The 18779-nt window shown below is 41.6% G+C and overlaps 1 protein-coding gene across 7 annotated transcripts in view; it reads left to right on the top strand.

Moving 5' to 3' along the window:
* The window catches only part of DENND2B (DENN domain containing 2B), a 154340-nt gene that overhangs the window by 24513 nt on the left and 111048 nt on the right, over window positions 1–18779 (top strand). For 3 of the 7 annotated variants that reach the window (XM_088057374.1, XM_014257918.2, XM_088057373.1), the window contains exons 2-3: window positions 14109–14202; window positions 14792–14865. The exons of 2 other annotated variants lie outside the window; for them this stretch is intronic. The gene's annotated coding sequence lies outside the window, so the exon portion shown is untranslated. Of the gene's footprint in view, window positions 1–14108; window positions 14203–14705; window positions 14866–18779 lie in introns of those variants that run through there. 2 more of the 7 variants (XM_005529020.3, XM_088057375.1) reach the window with 2 other exon arrangements.

The following is an 18779-nucleotide window of genomic DNA, read 5'->3' on the forward strand; positions in this document are numbered from 1 at the left end:
GCAGAGCTTTGCAGGAAATCAGATGTGATTCTGCATTGACACTTTTTATCTTCCTGCCACTCAGATGAGGCTAATTTGCTTCCAGAGTTTTTAATTTGGAATAAAGCATTTTGAGGTTTCATTTTCAGACCCTTGAAGGTTTGATTGGTTCTTGGCACCTTTCACTGCCTATCTGATTCTATTTGATAAAATACAAACAGGTAGAAAACATTGAACTATTAAAAAAATAAATTGATCCAATCCTCTACCAATCCCCTCCCTCCAAAACCCTTCCAGGATTTGAAGTTCCATAGAAGCTCACCTATTAATTCTGGTGTCATGGCATGTGGGAGAAAGATCTCCTTATCATCAGTGACAACCAAATTGAGTAGGAAGTAGCTAGTCACTCTGCTGTATGTTTTTTGGGTGTCCTGTAATTTGACTGCATTGTTACAGCTTTAAAACTGGGCAGATTTCCAGGGTTCTGTATATATATTTAAATAGCTTACGCTCCTGGTCACCTTGGGAGCCCAGTGGCTGCTGTGGTGTCTGTGTTTTTGTGGGCCCATTAAGGGCATGAACAATCATTCACCTTCAAGTGTCTGCAGATAGAGTTTCTTATCAGTTATTTCAGCTCTTGACTAGCAGGTGCAAGCAGGTACTTGTTCCTCTAAAACTCTGTCTGAATGAACTGTGCTTTCAAAGCTACATACCCCACTTAAAGAAGCAGCCTCTCTTGGGTAGGTGCTGTGTCTTTGCAGAGGACTAGCACAATTTACCCTGTATTACCTTAATTTACAAGCTTAAACCAATATTACCTAATATGTGTTTGCTTTGTTTTAAATAGGTTTTACAGGGCCTCATTTGTTTCCTTGATGATCTCAGTGTGCAGGTAGTGGTTACAGCTTTATAAGGCATCAGAGGAGCATTAATCATCTGCAAATGGTAACAATCTGGTTATTCTAAACTGCATCTTTATGATAACCTATGTATTAGGTAAACAAGTGTTATAAACAAGTGCAATGCCTGCACTGAGGCATTGAGATGTTCAAGTGACTTTGGATAGGTCAGTGGTACCACATTAAAATGGAACTTGGGAAGGTCTTAATCTGTCCATGCTGTCACTGGCTGACTCGTGGCTCTGAGCTTGCTTCCAGGTGACCTTTCTAACTGAGGATTGCAGAATCTCTTTCTTCTGACATCTAGCATTTTTTATTTTGAGGAAAAGAGGCAGAAAATCAGGACAGTTACAAATAAGCTAAATATAGCATTGTCAGGAACGAGAATGGCTTTACTTTGCCAGAAGAGAGTCATACTTCACATGTGAATGATCTTCTTTTGACCTAAACTTAAACCATGAGTTCAGGGAACAGCCATTTATAGAATTGGTTAGGTCTGTAATTCACTGTGTGAATAACAGGATGGTCTGAAAGAGAAAACAAAGATCCTTACTTCTCAACAATGAACAGAATAAAGACTATCAAATTTTCTTGGGTTTTCTCGTTGCTACTTGTGTTTTTTCGGCTGGGTTGTTTTGTTGTGTTTTTTTTTTTTGTTTTTGGTTTTGGTTTTCTTCATGGAGAAGAATTGGTGGGGTTTCAGAAATACTTTCAATCAGTGCAAACCATTTCCTATTGTGGCTGGCAGCTGTCCTGTTTTGCAGATGACAGGCACAGCAACACTCCTTAAGAAACAATTACTTGCAGAGAACAGATGAGTCTGAGGTTATGGTTAAGGGAGAATACACCCCCATAAATTACTGCATTGTTATATATCAAGAATACTTTTGTCTGTTACTGAAGCAACTGTTGAGTGGGATTCTGCATTCCATATTTGAAAATGGTCCCAGCTCAGCCAAATACTGGAGCATGTGCTTGGAAGCTGAGCATTAATTTCAGCAGCTTGCCTAAGGGCTGCCTCAGGTTCCACGCTGGCCTGGAAGGCTAATGGAATTCTCACAACAGCTCTCATGTGGTGTTTCCTCTGGTGAGAGTGGACAGCAATATTTGTGTGCTTCCTGTGCTTGTGAAACGCAGTGATCACTCCTCCTTCTTTTACAAAGCTTATTACCTGGCTGGATCACTGAGGAGGTGGGTGGATGGCATTCTGGGGTGATGTTGATCTGGAGTGGCTTGGGCTGTGAGTTTCTCGAAGCTCACCTGCTGTGAGATACGGAGTTGTGTGACACAGGGAGCAAGGCTGACATGGAGCAATTGGTTAATTGGTGTAGCTGCCTCCCATTAAGGAAGGAGAGCCAAATTAAAAGATACAAAGATGATTGCTGAAGATTGATTAATGCTCTTGGTTTTCTGTCCCACCAGCCTGACTCTTGCAGCATGTGACTAGCAGGGGTGATATGCTTTAGTCATGATGTCTCACCCTGAATAGCACAAGATGTGGTATTACTGTGCTGGGTATGGATATTCCCATAGTGATGTTATATTTTTTCCACCTTCACAATATTGTTTTATAGTTTTCTTTTTTTTTAAGGATAGAGGATGGGCTGTAACCTATTGAGCATATACTAGCTCAGTTTCTGTACAGATTGCTGGAAGATCAAATTCACCATGCTTATTTATTCCTTCTGAATTGATTCAGAGTTCTAAAGCAAAGATACTTCAGTGCAGAGATAATAAAGAGAAAACAAGTCTGACAGACATTTTGTAATTTTTGGCAAAAGTAAATAACGAATTTGCAGAGCTGTACAGCCCTGCCTTTGTGTTTGGAGAGTGCACATGATTTACTGCAGGAATCAGTTTGGCATAGCATAGCTGTGCCAATTCAGCAGGACCTACCATTATCTTGTCATGTTTTTTAGCAAATTGACTTTTACAAGGCAGCCATTCAATAACATGAAAGAGAAATGTGCTGAGCAACCCATCCCTTCTTGTCCCCCCATCCAGTGTGTGCTGGCAAATCTGCCACAGTCGTGCCCATGGGCATGATGATGCTCGGCTCCTTCACTCGCTCGCAGGCTTTGGGCGTCCAGCATGCGTGAGCTGGTGTGGGTCTTGACTTTATTATTGTGTTCTCAAGCTCCCAAGTTGCTGACTTTTCAGCTGAGAGCAACAGTTCACACATGGCTTTCTGTTGTGCTTTACTTTACAGACTTAATAGGATTTTAGTGGTACAGCAGGAGTAACAAAAGCACCATTAGCAACATTTTGTAAATCTCGCTGCTTTTCAGCTCTGCTCACCCACAGCTTGCAGTCTCCCGTGGACAGAGAAAAATGGCCAGAAAGCAGTGAGGTTCCTGGGCTTGTCCTGACTAGCACTGCCTTTCACTGTTTCTGAAGGCAGAGTATTGAGCTAGAGGCACTGCTGGTCTGACACTGAAGGGCATTTTTGGTGTTTTTAACGTACATCTCTATTCCAGTCTTAGCACTGAAGTAGCTGTAGACAGAGTATTTCTGCATTCTTATATGTTTGGCAAATGTGCATGGACTGTGTTTATTTTTAAGGAGTTAATTTAAAATCTGGAAAACTTACCTACTTTATGTAAATTTAGGATGTTCAGCCCCATCTATACCTCAGTGAATGGCTTCTATTTAATAATATCTTTGTACATTACCATTGAGAGATGGTTATCTCAGGGAGCTAATCTGTGGATGTGCCCAAGGGTGAAAAAAGAGCCAAAAAAGTGAGATTGAGAGGAGGGAAGATGGGAGAAGGAACATTCTTTGTGCAGGTTTTTTCAATGGATAATGTGTGGGAAGGGTAGGGACAGAGATGCTCAAAGAGCACTCTGAGATAACAAAACAGCTTATTTAGCTAACCAGGATGGAAATGACAGCCCTACCCATCCTTCTGTCTTGCTCTCCTGTGAACTAACCAGTGCTCAAGCAGAATTCTTCATGCTTGGGGTGGGACTGTGCACAGCTCCTTTTTCTTTTCCTTTGGGTTTTGAGATGACACTGCAGGGCTAGTGGGGTTTTCCCTCCAGCTCCTGAGCACAGCAGCTTCTGTCTGGAAGCTGATGACACTGCCAGCTCCTCGTGTTTTGACAGGTCCTCTGGCACCAGCTTATGCCTGTGTGTCACCACACTCCATGAACCTGCTCCACAAACCCTGTCTCAAGCCACAGTGGTCTTTTACCTGAAGGCATGACTATTTCCTCAATAGAACTTTCCTCTGCAATAAGTACTTGTTTCCTTTCCTTTTCTCTGCAGAAAATATTTGTTACTCAAAAGACCCGTTCTGAGGATTAGCCAGGCACACCAGAGATGCCAGTGAGGGAGACCCATCCTGAAGCAGCAGGTTTTGGATCATGCTGCAGCCCATCACTTGTGTAGGTTTCCCTTCCTCTCTCAAGTAAGGTCTTAAAATCCTTTGAATGACTCACTCAATAGGAAAAACTCTACTCTGTATTAATGGGTCTTTCTAGCAGATGTAAAATCCAGTGAAACATATACAGTTTCTTTAGTTTTAAAAGGAACAGATGATTTAATAAGCAGCTATAAATCTCTTGGGAATGTACTGACATAGTCCAACAGCAAACTTCTGCCAGATTTTTCACTGACTAGACTTATAGCCTATGAGTCATAGCAGTCTGCTCTACTCTCCACCTCAACTGCCTGTTGTTGTTTTGGCTTTTAGAGCTGCTCTGTGCTGCATATGGATTTTTTATCACCTTCTCCTGTTAATGGGCTTGCTCTTTCATCCAGGAGACAGCCTGCAAGCAGTTGACTCTTATTCTCTGTCTGTGCATGACAGTGCATGACATTACTTTTCCATTCCCTAGCTCACCATGTGATTTTAAAATTGTATAAGGAAAATGTTCCTAAGGAACGTATTAATACAGCCTCTTAAATGGATCTAGTAGTGGGAATCCAGTTAAATTAAAAGATACAGCCAATCTCTTCTTAATATAGTAATGCTTTCCTTCCAGCAGTCTGTGGCCATCTTATGAAGGTTAATAAGTTTATTGTAATAGTATTTCCAGTAGATTCAGTTATTATCAGCTCTTTAGCGATAAGGGAACAGGCAGAAAGCAGAAAGTTGTTTCAGTTGCCTATGTCTCATGCTGAATTGCAGGAGATGGTTGTATTTTCTAAAGTATTGAGCTGCCATTCCAAAAGGATGCAAAATGACACAGTGTTTTACAAACATTTTCTGTGCTGGCCTGCTGGCTCTCTGTGAGTGTCTGAGATATCTGGGAAGGGGGGCTGCAAGCTCTTGTTTAATTTTATAGCTGGTTCACAAGTGTGAATTATACTTGGGAGCCACTCTAGAGGCAGTGAGGAATCAAAATTGTTAAGATTTGCTCCTGGTCACGCCCAGGTAAACTGGAGATAAAACTAGTGATAAGACAAGGCTTTGTGAGGAAAATTTAACCATTGTGGAGGCTTTTACAAGACAGCATTTTACAAGACAGCATTGCAGCTTATTTTGAATGCAGCTGGGTGGAGGAGGTTTTAAAAATGACCCATAGTATAGGTTTTTGATTTTTTTTGTTTGTTTTAAATCTCACAATGTAACTACAAAAATCTAAGAAAAAATCTGCAAAATTCTGACTTAGAATAAACAGGCAGTAAAAATCAGGTTCTAATTCTTTCAATGTCTCAGGAGAGCATTTACATTTGTTGCTCTCTGAGATCATGTAAGTTGTGAGGGAAAATTCTTTTTTCAGTGGTAAGGATGATAAGGAAACCCTGTTCATGTTTGGCATTTTTCAGGCTGGAGTGAGTATTAAAAATGCATAGATGTGAAGCAGGTTAAGAAACTGTAAACAGCTTAGAGGTTTAATGTACAGAAGTGTTTAACATGACCAAAAATAGATGCTGTTTGAAGTTCATGGTGGGATTACAATTTACTGCATTCTTCCAACACCTTCAGAAAGCCAAACAGCCTCATGTTACCAGGCAAAGAAAACTATCCAAGGCCATGTACCTGCATGGTGTCAAAAGCAAGAACAGCATTTGACTCTTGTGAGTCCTTGTTAGGCCTCTCCACACAGCACAGGAGGAAGGGAAGAGGTTTTCAACACCATGCATATGTGCAAAATAGCCCTTTCAGCTCTTTCTGGCAAACTGAGAGCATTGCTTTATGCTTTCAGTAAGCACAGAGCTCTCATGTTTACTGATGGGACTTTCACACATCAGGAAATCAGAAAACTGGAGACGTAATCAGCGTGTCTGTTCTTGAATGGGGAATTTTCCCCAGAGCGAGTTCGATGCTTGCTCCTAATGATTTGCATCTTACGGTTCAGACTTTCCATGTGCTGCTTCCAGCACTGTAGGCACTAACTTGTGTTTGCAGTGCACACACACACACACACACACCCAGCTGCAAGGGTAACAGCCATGGCTGGAGCGTTTAGATCTTGGCACAACTCTGGGATTGACTGGGGATGTCCAGTTCCTTGGCAGCCTGGCCCAGCTGTGGGGTTTAGGTGGAGATGTCGGTGCAACATTCAGTGCTACCCCAGGTTAGAGGTTAGCTAGAAACCAAGGCTTTGAAGAGAGTTTTTTAAAGAGAGGTTTTGTTTGCTCTTCTTCACTGGCAGCAAGATGTTTTGCAAACTTTCTGGTGTGTGGTCCGTGCACACTGAATGGCTGACACTGAGCCTGTGTTGTGGGATTTCACCACTTCCATAGTATGAACAGCAACCAGCAGCAATTCCAGAGAGGGAATTTTGTCCATCCTCTTAAAACAATGTACATAGCAGTGGGGAACATCATGTGTCTACATGGACCTTATCCAGTGTTTTAAAGGGAAAATATCTCTAACAGTGTCCTGGCCTATGTAAACTGTATAGTTTTCCCAGATTTGGAGGAAAAGCACTGGTACTTTCCCAAGTTCTGCCCTTTTTAGTTTGATGTGGGGAAGAAAAAAAAAAAAGGGTTGATTCTTGCTTTCCTTTTTTCTCTAAAATGGAAGGTAGTTTAATGAAAATAAGAAATTATGCTTTTTCATGTCACAAGGCAAAATCTTATCTCTGAGCTCTCTGTTTTGATGACAATGAAGCAGAATATGCACTTTTTTTCTTAAGTAATAACCTCTACTCTGAGTGGTAAAGAAAAGATATGTAGGTGTGTGATTCTCCAGCAGCCTAAATGTGGATGTTGGGACGGCCCATCCTTGGGTATGGGGTTATTTTCAGAGATATCCCCTGCTTTGTCTTGAAGAATGCACAGACTTGAGGGAGGAAGGATGACATTGCTTTTAAAGCATTCATCTGGACCTTGGGTGCTGGGAGCTGAATTTCCAGCGCTGGGACTGGCTTCCTCTGTGGCCTACAGTGAGTTGCTCTGGGAATGTGTGTGCCACACAATGGATGTCAGCACAAAGGGCCCTGGAGGTGACTCCAGGAGGTCTGCACCACCTTACACTGCAGTGGGGCACTGCATGGTGCCACGATCCCCTTCCCAGAAAATGCAGCTGCACCAGTTCAAGCACTGCTTTGTGCTGTTGGAGCTGTGCTGCTCCCAGTTCTGGAGTTAGGGTGGTCATGGCTCATTTGGATGTCTCTGTACCACACTCCAGTTGTAAACCCAGGAAGCACTGAAGTACTCAGAAAGAAACACAGAGTTCATAAAATGTTTCTGAACTGTCTGCATGGTCTGGTTTTGGATTTCTTTTGTTTTGCACAAGCTCGTCCTAGTCACTCCAATGTCACTGACTTTCATTCCCTCTGTAGCACTGGAAACCAGCTAGAAAAAAAGGCCTCATTTTGGCTGTTTCCCATGCCCAACCTTTTTTCCAGAAAACCCCAGTTTTGACTGACCCCAACTGCCTTCCAGGTTCTAACTCTGGCCTTGGGGCAAGCAGCAGAGTCTGGTGTTTAGAACACTGTTGGTCATTCCAGGGGGTCACTGTGCAGACTTGCACACAAAGCCATTGAACTCCTTTTTTCCGAACAGCCACACTGGAGTGACATTATGTGGCTTTGCAGAGCACCCTGAGGGCCTTGAATGAAAGGAGTTCTGCATATTCAAAGCAATATTATGTTTATCTGTTCTACCCAAAGTAGAGAAGAAAATGCTTTATTGTCTGTGGCTTAAAATCTGACTGTTATGATGTTTATGACAGTACAAAAGACAAACTCTTTTTTATCCCTGAGGAAACACATGCTGCCACTGGCTTTGATTTCCATGGGGTGAAGGTGATGGGAGTAGTGCTGGGCCAGTGCTTGCACTATCCACCCTCCTCAGACATGAGAGATGGGGCTCACAGGCATTCCCCTAGCATGTTAGCAGCAGTTCACAGGATCTCCAGGCCAGCTTGGAAGTTCAAGTCATGGCTAATATAAAAGAAGCCAACTGTATTAGCACACAGAGAAGTCATTGCCTTTTGTCCAAAGGAACATCAGGCTGACACTTTTTTCTTGGAGACTCTTGGCTCCTACCATTTGGAAGATAAGATCTGTCCAGTAAGAGGGGGTTGTATAAACTTCCTGTGAACTTTCATAGTTGATGATCAAAAGGAATCACAAAACATGTTGTCATTATTTATCTATTTATTTATCAATTTAGAAGTTCAAAGAGTGTACAGTGCTATTGGTTGTGATTTTTTTTTTCTCATGTAAACAAGGTGATATCATACTGGATGCACAGCCTTAGGCCCACATTTTCCATTTTGAGTTTAACTTAAGAACTCTTTTGCTCGGGAAAGCATCTTTGCAGGGGGAAAAATGTGAAAAACGTAACCACCACCCATATTCTGCTTCAGAAGTAATCCCAGCAATATTATCTGTCCTTGTGTCCCTTGCTTTGCTAAAAGATTCTCTTCCCTTTGTTAGCTTCATATAGCCAGTGTAACAATAGAGATGGTTCCCAACAGCATCTTTTTCTTTGTCCCACTACCTGGATGTAAGTACAGGTAGTGGGATACCTTGACAAGGATTTGAAATGTTCCCCTTCAGCTGGGGATTTGGCTTATATGACCTGTATTCCCATAATTTATGTGCTCTGAGAAGGATTCTGCCCCTCTGTTCCCATTAAGTCAAAGCTTTGCAGCACTTTCTCAGATTCACACAAGATTTAGTCCTCCCAAAGTTATATTCTTGTGTGTTCTGCTTCAGTGCAATTCCAGGTGTGAGGGGATCTGTTTTTTGAATTGTCTTCTAGTCCCATGTGTAGCATTCTGTGTCACAGGATGTGTGCTGTGAACAGGGGCAACAGAAACTTGTCCTCTCACTTCTACTTGAGAGAAACAGTAGTAAAGTGAGACAAATGGAAATCTCACATTCATGTAGGGTCAAATCAGAAATCCTGTGGAGTTTCAAGAAACTCATTGACGTCTCTCCTGATATGGATGGTTCCCAGAGGAAACCTGCTTGTCTCATTTGCCCTTCTGCTTGGGGCATAAATCCACCCTTGCTGGGGATATACAGACAGGACAAATAACCTCTCCTCGAGGGCTTCTCCCCCTCCATCACTTTTGGACCTACAGCTTCCTCTCTCTCCCTTTTGGGCATGCCTGGGATGCAGCAGAGCCATGCGAGGAAGGGTGTTGACTGGAAGGAAGATTGGTTGCAGACAGGGCAGGCTCTGGAGAGTTAAGGAGCAGAAGGACTTATTTACACGAGATTCCCACCTTTTGGTTATCCCTCTGGCTTGGCTTGTGCCTTGGCCAGGTGCCATCTGACACAGTTTGCAGCACTGGGATGTTGAGGGTTGGCTGAATTGGCTGCCTGGGCCCAGAGCCAGTTTGTATGGCTTGTTTGGCTTTGCACTGCTTTTCTAGCAGGGTGAGCTGTAATATGTGTCTCCTGTCATGAATCAGACCATAGGTATGGATAATTCTCAAACCAGGCATTTGCATGAGTTAATTCCATGCTGTTCACATTTAAAGTTGTTTTATTAAGGAATTATTCAGCTTATTGCTCAGCAAATTTTCAGCATCATTAGTAGATTTAGCATGAGGGTTGTGTCCCAGTATGACCAAACAGTGTCTTAAAGCTTTAATTGCCAAATAAAAGCTCTTTCCACTTCTCTTTTCTAAAATATATGACATTACTAAACCACCACTTTGGTAAAATATTGTAGCCCGCATTTGGTATATTTTTAAGTTCTTTTGAAGTCAATGTTTAAGTGCTTTGCTGAATCAGGGCCTAAAATAATAATAGCCACAAAGTTAAGCCACTTTATTTTTGAATGAGTGTTTGCACAGCAGTTGAGTGCATGTCAGCTTCTTGTCATGACCCCCAGGTACAGATCTCCCCTTAGTTTTAGTGAATTAGAAACTTTTTCAAATTGCTGTCTTGCACCCAGTTGCAGTGTCAGGGTCAGATGCAAGAATGGCACGCTCATTTGCAGAATGAGATCAAACTGAAATGGGATATAGGGCCATAAAGGGATTGGCAGCATCTCAAAGAGAGCACAGCTATGATTAGTCATTTCCTATATACATACTATATAAATACTGGGGATATACACACACAATTTTTTTTTTTTTTTCTGGGTTAGTGAAACCAGTACAGTGCTGCAAACTTGATCCTTGCTAGATCATTGAGGAGGTCATGGAAATTTAATTCTCCTGTTAGAAGAGAGTTGTGTATATACTATGAGTAATGGATCTGAAATGGGGGAAGAAAACAAGTCCGTAGCTGACTGATCTTAGTCTTTCACCTGTGCAGTCCCTTTGCAACTGGGGAGCTCCTATGTTGAACCAACTCTTTTGCCATTGTTAACAAGGCTACAATCTTCTTTTGTGCTACTTGGATACCACAATCCTAGCAAAACACACAGTGGGGCAAAATTGAAGTTAACATGCCACTGAAGGCAGTGGAAGTTTCAATCACCTCAGTATAACAATACCTTTGGGGTCAAATGTGTTATCTTGTGCCACTTGCTTTGTTGTTGTGTTCTTACACCATCATGTTGGAGTGTTACCAGTAAGGGCCAGTGCTGTGCACTGTTAATTTAAAGAACCCAGTAGTGCTATGAGACTGCTTCAGGGTGTGTGGTGCCTGCTGCCCTGCCTGTCATCACTTTGCCCCACCTGGTAGCCCACAGAATTCCCCATGCAAAAGTATTGAGTGCTGTCTCTCTATAAAAGGAGCAAAGAACACAGTTTTTGTAGTGCATGTGTGCTTTACATTAAGAGCTGGCTCGGGCTTTTCCCCTTATTTCCATACCTCTGCAAGTCACTGCCTGGTGATGAGGAAGTGCTGCTCCCAAGCTCCCTGCCTCTCCCAGTGAGGTCAGCAGGAGCTGCAGGCACTTGCAGCAGTATTGGCTTAAAAACATACTGGGACAGAATTATTAAGTTTCACTTTTTGTTGTTGAGTCTTAAATTATGGAATTTCAAATAAATACATATTTGTTGAGGTCACTGGAAAGATAGTCAGTAAATGTGTAGAGGAAGAGCAATAAGATGGCCATCTTCAATGAAAAAGGGGCAAAAGCCCTTGTGAAGGGCACAAAGTTATTTGAGGAGAGGAAAAATTCTAAGTAACATTGCAAGAGTGTTTTTTATCTAAAAAATGCAAAGGAAAATGTTACTGAAGTTGTAGCAGTGATTAATTTGAATTTATACCTACCAGAGATTTGTGCTGCTGTTGTGTCTGGTTTAGTCTGGAACTCACCTCTGATATTGTGTTTTCACCTACTGAAAGTGATAACATTTCATGAGGAACAAGTCTGATTTTTGTTTCCTCTCCTGTTGCTGCTGATGGCTGCTTGGAAAGCATTCAGGAAAGGATCTCAGGCTGGGCAGCTCATGTTTCCCTTGCTGGTCTCCAGGCAGAGACTCCAGGTGTGCCTGGTGGGGGCTCCTGCTGTGCACTCACCTGCCCAGTTCGTGTCTGCTCCTGCACCTCACGTGGCTGCTCCATCCCAGGGCCAGGAGTGTAGGAAGGAGTGTGTTCAACCAGTCAGAAAGGGAAGTGTGTCAGAAATAAGAAACCAAACATCAGCTGTGTGTGAGTAATGGGTTGTCTGTCTCCTGCAGGGAGTGAGGGTACACACCCTGATGCCTTTTGATGGCAGGGTAGCCATGACGTTGTAATTAATGCAAAATCAGCTGTTCATCATGTCCTCTGTTTATGATTTCAGACTCTGTCCAGAGCCTAAATTGTGCTCTGAGGTATTGATGTACTGTGATCCCAGTGAGTAAAATGTGGGAATGGCTCTTGTTTCACTGGGATCAATCTGAGTGACATATGTCACCTTTTGGCAAGGAACTAATTTTGGGTGTATTCATGGTATTCATGGGGCTTACAATAGAAATGTGCTTGTCTGAGGGCTTCTGTGGTAGTCACCTCCCCAAGGCCAAAGCTTGGGTCATGGTTTTACTACAGTGCCTTGTTCCTACACATTTGTGTATGCCTGATGTGTTTTAACAACTTCACTTGCTTTGCTTGGAATTTTAAACTGTAACAGAGAGTATATATAATGCACACAGCATTTTCAGTGATTTATGAATGCCAGCTTGCCTGCTTCCCCAGATCCTTGCCATATATGCAGATGTGATCACAGAATGAAGTGCCACAGAGCCTTGCCACGAGTGCTGGAGTGGGATGTGATGCAGATGGTACACACTCCCATTTTATCAGTAGTAGGGTCTATAGAAGACCTGAGCATGATTAGCCATTTCACTTGTCCATTGATCAATTCCTAGAGTGTTTTTTTTATTACTTCAGTGTCTTTGAACACTCCCTCTGCAGTGATGCTGTGCAAAATGTTACTTTCCTGTGAGGAGTAAGCAGTTCCCCTCTTTCCCCAGTCACACTGCTGAAATTGCGCCCACTTGCAGCATGCAATGAATTTACCTTGGTCATACGCCAAAGGAACTTTCCAGGACAAAAACAAGTCAGAATTCCTTAATATTTGGCTCTCATGGCTCTGGCTGGGCATCACTGGTGCATTCTTAGTGTATCTTAGTGTGAAATTGCAAACTTAGCATATGGTATTTTCATATCTAGGAACTATTTGATGTGTTGTCATTTCAGTATCTTCTGGATCCTTGACAGCTTAAGTAGGTGTTTTGTTTTATTTATCTACCTGTGAGTAGTCTGCACACAGTTTTTGGTAACAGTGTAAAATATGCCTATGTGTATAGACATATTTTATATATATATTATATATATATAATTTATTTTATATATATATATATTATATGTGTGTGTGTGTGTGTGTGTATGCTTTTGTGTGATGTTCTTGTTATAGAGGGAGGTGTGCAACCTGCTGGGAGCCCTGCCACTCACAAAATTCAGAGTTTTGAGAAGTATAGGCAGTATAATATGAGGCAGTATAATATGCTCTGGTGTAGTTTATATGTCAGGATGGCTATATGGAGAGACAGGTGTTCCCATGAAGCATCTTGGCTATCTCACACAACCAGAAGAGTAATATATTGGAACTCTTCCATCTCCTCATGTAGAAACCTAATTATGTTGATTATATCATGTACGTTTTCTTGTGTTCAACTCCCAAAATAACATATAAAGGTTTTCATATGCCAGTATTGGGTTTTAAATGCAGGGGTGGAGCATTATAACAGCACAATGAAGTGGTTAATAGATACAGAAGAAATTGATTTCCTATTTAGCTTGGCATAGGCAGCTTTGCAATTTTCTGCCCGCTAGAGGGACTGCTGCTTATACTGCTCACTGCAGAACACAGACTCATGAAATCACTTCAGTATCTTTAAAGAAGTTTTAAAATTTTGAATGACTGACTCTGATTAAATCCTCTGAAGAGTAGGTCTCCAAGGAATTTCTCAAAGTGTAAAAACTTTGGCCACAGTACCCTTACTCTGAGTCTCCAAATATTTTTTGAACTGAATTTTCTTAATACATGTTCTTTCTTTTTTATAAGGTATTTTCTGTTCTCTTGATTTATCCGTCCAGACTTTCCTATATTATGTTGGTGGGGATTAATTTGGATACTTTTTGGCAAGGAAAAAATGTTGTAGGTCTTCATTTATGTTTGGAGCAAGTTTCATTTTGCAACCATGGTGCCAGTGAATATGGTACACTAATCAGTTCTTGTATTCGCAAATGTCAGTGAAATGGGTTTCTCCTTTAACTGGGAGATAACAAGTTTTGGGTAAGCAACACTTAAGCTTACAGTCAGTATGAGAAAACTTCCAGATGTATCTCTGTGTTCTTGTTTAGCTGGGGGATTTTCTTCTGTTTGTTTGTTTGAGCTGCATGTTCCTGACCTGCCCAATTTTCTTCTTAGTTACAGAAACATGAAAGAATACAGGAAATCCTGCATGACCTTATGAATACCTGTGCTAATTAAGTCACTGGCTTGGTACTGGAAGAACAGCAAGGTAAGCAGTCAGGCCATGCCAGCAGCATTTCTTGTAATCTGCATGATTGTATTTCAACAAAGCTTTAGTGCTTTCACATATCAAATTCATACCCAGGCAGGCAAAGACAAATAGCCTGCAGGTCTGAATGAGATAGATTTACTTTTAGTTCAAAGCTTTGGTGAGCAAACATCTCTTTTTTCACTTCTGGAAAAAAAAAAAAAAGCAGCAAGTTTTGTGGTTGTTTTCTGTTTTTCAGAAGACAATATCTCTCATTTCCACAATCAATTCCTGCCCAAATCTCAGCTTCCTGGGCTGACTCTGGGGAGGGGCTGGAGGAGGGGTGGAATGTTTCAAAACTTAGCTGATGAAAAGGCATGCTGTTTTGTGGATGCCTCCCAGAATTGTTTAAATCTGTGTGTGTGTGTGCGCGCGCGCTTATGAAAAGGGGGGGTGGGGGGAGAGAGATCTCCATGACAACTGGCCTGGCCAGTCTGTGTTCTCTGCAATCATTTTAGCTGGAATCAGTGCTGCGAGAGGTCATATGAAGGAGTTATGGGAAGCACAGCAGGTATTAGACACTAAACGACTGGTTTTCTGATTGCCTCAGATAATAACACAGAGTTTTGTCTGGGAAATACAAATCTGAGAATGGAGTGGCAAGGGAAATGCTCCAAATTTCAGGTAACAAAAATTGCCTTTTTAATGTTATGTCCTCCCATTGTAAAGTTTGATGACTTTTTAAATTTTTTTTTTTTTATTATTGGTGGTGGTGTTTACTCCCAGCCGAGAGTGCCGGAGTGATCTTGGATTCCCTAACTCTGGGGAATGATGTCATGCAACAGTTGGATTCTATTAGCCAGGAAAAGAGGAAACATCCTGCATTTTTTGTTTTTGGGGTGGGAGGGGGGAAGGGAGTTACTTTGGCTCTTTGTTGAATCTTGTGCAAAGGCTACAAGAAGTGTTTTAAAAAAAAAAGTTTGTAACAAATTAACTCCCAGAAAATATCATTTAGGACCCAGACAGCACCAAAGCTTAAACCCACTGAAATGATTACTCCTATATGCAAGAAAATTATTATGGAAATGTTACAGAAATCTGAAGACTTTTCTTTCATCTTGAATGCTCCTATATTCATCTTTAATGAGAAAATTAATTAAACTATAATTAAACAGAGGATTTGGAGCCTCCCTGCACTTGGGATCCTTTAGTAATTGTTTGGAGAATGTGTTGCTATAGAGTTTCTTCTGGGTTGGGCTCTTTCTCAAGCGGCTGCCCATGAATAGATGATGCCAGCACATTGTCCTTAATAAGGTTTTCAGTCCTAGACTGTGTATTTTATAGCTGTAGACCAGCCTTTTTGGGAGAAGGCAGTGAGGAAAGAAAGCAGAAAACTCATAATTTCAGCAATTTGGAAGGGACTTTCCTTCCCAGCTTTCCTTCTGCAAAATGCCGTATAAAACACTCAGTGCTGGGGCATGATGCATAGTATTTTAAACTGAAAAATACCTAATGAGTGTACAACTGCTGTATCCTAATGAAAAGACTTAAAAATTTAATATAATCCTACTTTGCCAAACATCACAAAACCACGTGGTATCAGCAACCATGATGAATATATTAGGTCACCATTGCGCTGTTTAAATTCCTCTTTGGAGATGCTCATTTCTACTTTTATGCTGCTTTGTTCCCTTCAGCGTGTTTCAGGCATGATCCAAAGCTTGCTGGAGTCCATGGGAGTTTTCCCTTCACCTTCAAAGGGCTTGGGATCAGCCTCTGCCTGAGAACTTCTCAGCGTCTGTGTCAGTCTTTTGACTGCAGGACCAGGCCACAGGCTCTGCCTTTTCTTTCTTGAACTTTCCAAACAGAAGGTCTTTTGTGTTGCTCCAAACAATGCCAGACGCTGCTGACTGGCTTCTGCGTGGCTGCTAATAATACATGCTGGAGATAATGGTGCTGCTGCTGATCTCCACTTTCTCCTCAAACCTTCCTAGAGGGGAAAGAATGGAAATCAGATCCTTCCATCCCACCTCCCCTCCTCACACATGGCTGTTGTGTACGAGCCTGTGTGTGTGCAGATTGTTTCTCGATTAAAGGGCTGTGCTTCAGAGGGGAGTTCCAGGAAGACTTTAGGGAAAAAGCGCTGTCATAGCGGTGAACTACCCTGGAGCGCTCATGCAGGAGCAGCAGGCTGTGCTGGAGCAGAACTGACAGCTGTCATCTGCAAACTGAGGGCTCTCCAGCACTGCCTAACTTTGTGTCTACACCTCTTGCCTACCAGCTCCATTCCATAAATAAATACTACTGTTAGCAAATATCATTAGACTGGTTTGAAAACAATTTTTTTTTCATCTCTTTGATGGTTAGGACCAATTTAATAAGAATCCTTGCGCTGTTTTTTACTAAAAATGAAGTATCTGTGGAGCTGATGTGCTAATTTGAACCAACTCCCTCCTTAAGAAGGAACACTGTGATCATTTCCCAGTTTTAAGGTCCATTTGAGGGAAAAATGCTATTAGTCCCTGAAATTCCTAAAACAGACAAATCTAATGATTTTCAATGTTGCAATCACTGCTTTTAAGTGCTTACATTTTACTGATAATCAGCTTGGGAATGCTGAGAGATCTCTGCAAGGTGTTGCAAACTGGGTACTCCAAAGGCAGCAGTGGGTTTTTGGTGTGTTCCTGTTTGCTGTGATGCAGCAGGAAGCCTGGTGAATTCTCTCCCAGTGTTTCTGGCTGAGTGGCATTTCCCTTAATAGTCTGTGCTGTAGCATTTGCAAGTTACTTTGAAAAGTGATACAAGGCATCATTCCCTTGGTCCTTTAAGATAATTTCCATATGTTCTAGCATTCTGAATGGTTTCAAATTAAGTTTTCATACATTATGCTATGTATACCTTACAAGTAGGAAATAATAATAATAATAGAAATTATAATATATTTGTAACTACAATTGTAACAAGATTGACCCATTGTTTTTTCATCTGTTGAGGGAGTGGGCAGTTCAGGAAGGCTGCAGGTATAGCTGGTAAGGCAGGTGGAGTTCTTGCAGGAGTCTGTGCAGGTGTAACAGCTCTGTGTTCAACACAGCACCTCTGGAAAGGTCCTTAGCTCAGCATTTACATTTTTGTAGTTGTCACTTTATAAGTGCATTCATTTCTGTATTTCAAAGACAGTTTTGTGTCATCCTGATATAAATATCCTCACTGGTCCCAGATGTCCACCATGTTTCTGTCAGTAGCTGAATGTCCATATTCAATCTGTGAATAATCAGTGGCTCTGAGTTTTGCAGAGAAATTGGTGAGGTTCTTTGGTGGGATTAATTGCTTTCTGTCTCATTGTACTTAAAGGAAAGTGAAGGGACACTGTAGAAATATTTTTTGTTCTCTGTTCTTGACTGTCTGCTGAGTAATTTTTATATTCTGAGGTATAGTGTTTTAATTGCTTGTTTCATCTTGCATAGATCCCGTCCTATGTAACTCCTTGTACACCCTCTATCCATAGGCTGACAGCAGATGTTGATGTTGTCTATTGAAGTCAATTCCAGGTTAACTGCTATCCTGACATATTTGTCTTTATTACTTAGAAATACACTGTTTTGCAAATGAGCTGAGGCTACCTAGAAGCCTAGGACTGACTTTGTACCATTAAATACTAGTTTCTGCTCTTATTCCTTTCTCTAGATTACTACAGATTCTATTTTAACATTATACAGATTTTTTTTTTCTTCTTAGGGAAAGTCTGTGAGACATTGGAAAAACCCTGTAGTTTTCTTTGGTTCTCTTGTTTCTGTTGAAGGTTGATCTTCAGAGCACCTGGTGTTGTGGGCAGATGTACCTTTAAATTCTTGAACACAAGATGAGTGCTCTTCATCTGTAAACTTATGTCCATTATGGGTAGAATAATTGCATTGAAAATAGGATTGAAAACCGGATTGAAAACAACAGTGCTGCGTGTTTGGTAGGGCTGCTCATGAGGATGCTCAAATCTTTCTTGATTTTCTATAAGTTAATTTCAATTCCAGCAGTATGAACAGTGAGTTCTCAGTTGTTTCCTCTCATGTCCTCTTTTCTGGTCATGAGTGACTTCCCAAGGTGTAAAATGTGACACACAAAAAAATCTGTTTTGTGCGGCTCACACTGGATATGGGTATGGCTACCTTTAATTAGAGCAAGACCCTCAACATGATGGCACTGTCATTCTGCTCTACAGTGAAGGCTCTCATTAGTGCTAATCAGTGATCTCTCTTCTGGCTGTGCATCTTTGACCCAGTTACTTTGCTGAACTTAACACAGTTGCTAGTATGACACAAAGCAGATTCTTGGCACAGCCCTGATCACAGAGCAGGGCAAGATCTGGCAATTTTCACACAAATCCATTATAATTAAGGCTTCCGCTCTGGGATTTAGACTGCTTCTTTCTCTTAAAAGCCTGAGAGGCTTTTGAAAGTATTTTTTCAGGCTGAAAATGGACCCACTTCTGGTAGAGGCAACGTCCCCAGGTGGTACTAGCTTTATGCAGACCTGGAAGAGGCAGGTGCTGCTCTTGTTCCTTCATCAGGCTTTGCAAACATACTTCCAACCTGAGTGCTTTTTGA

Source organism: Pseudopodoces humilis, chromosome 7 (assembly GCF_049639895.1).
Source record: "Pseudopodoces humilis isolate 2021_Gansu_Grassland_sample_001 chromosome 7, ASM4963989v1, whole genome shotgun sequence".
Classification (NCBI taxonomy): Eukaryota; Metazoa; Chordata; class Aves; order Passeriformes; family Paridae; genus Pseudopodoces; species Pseudopodoces humilis.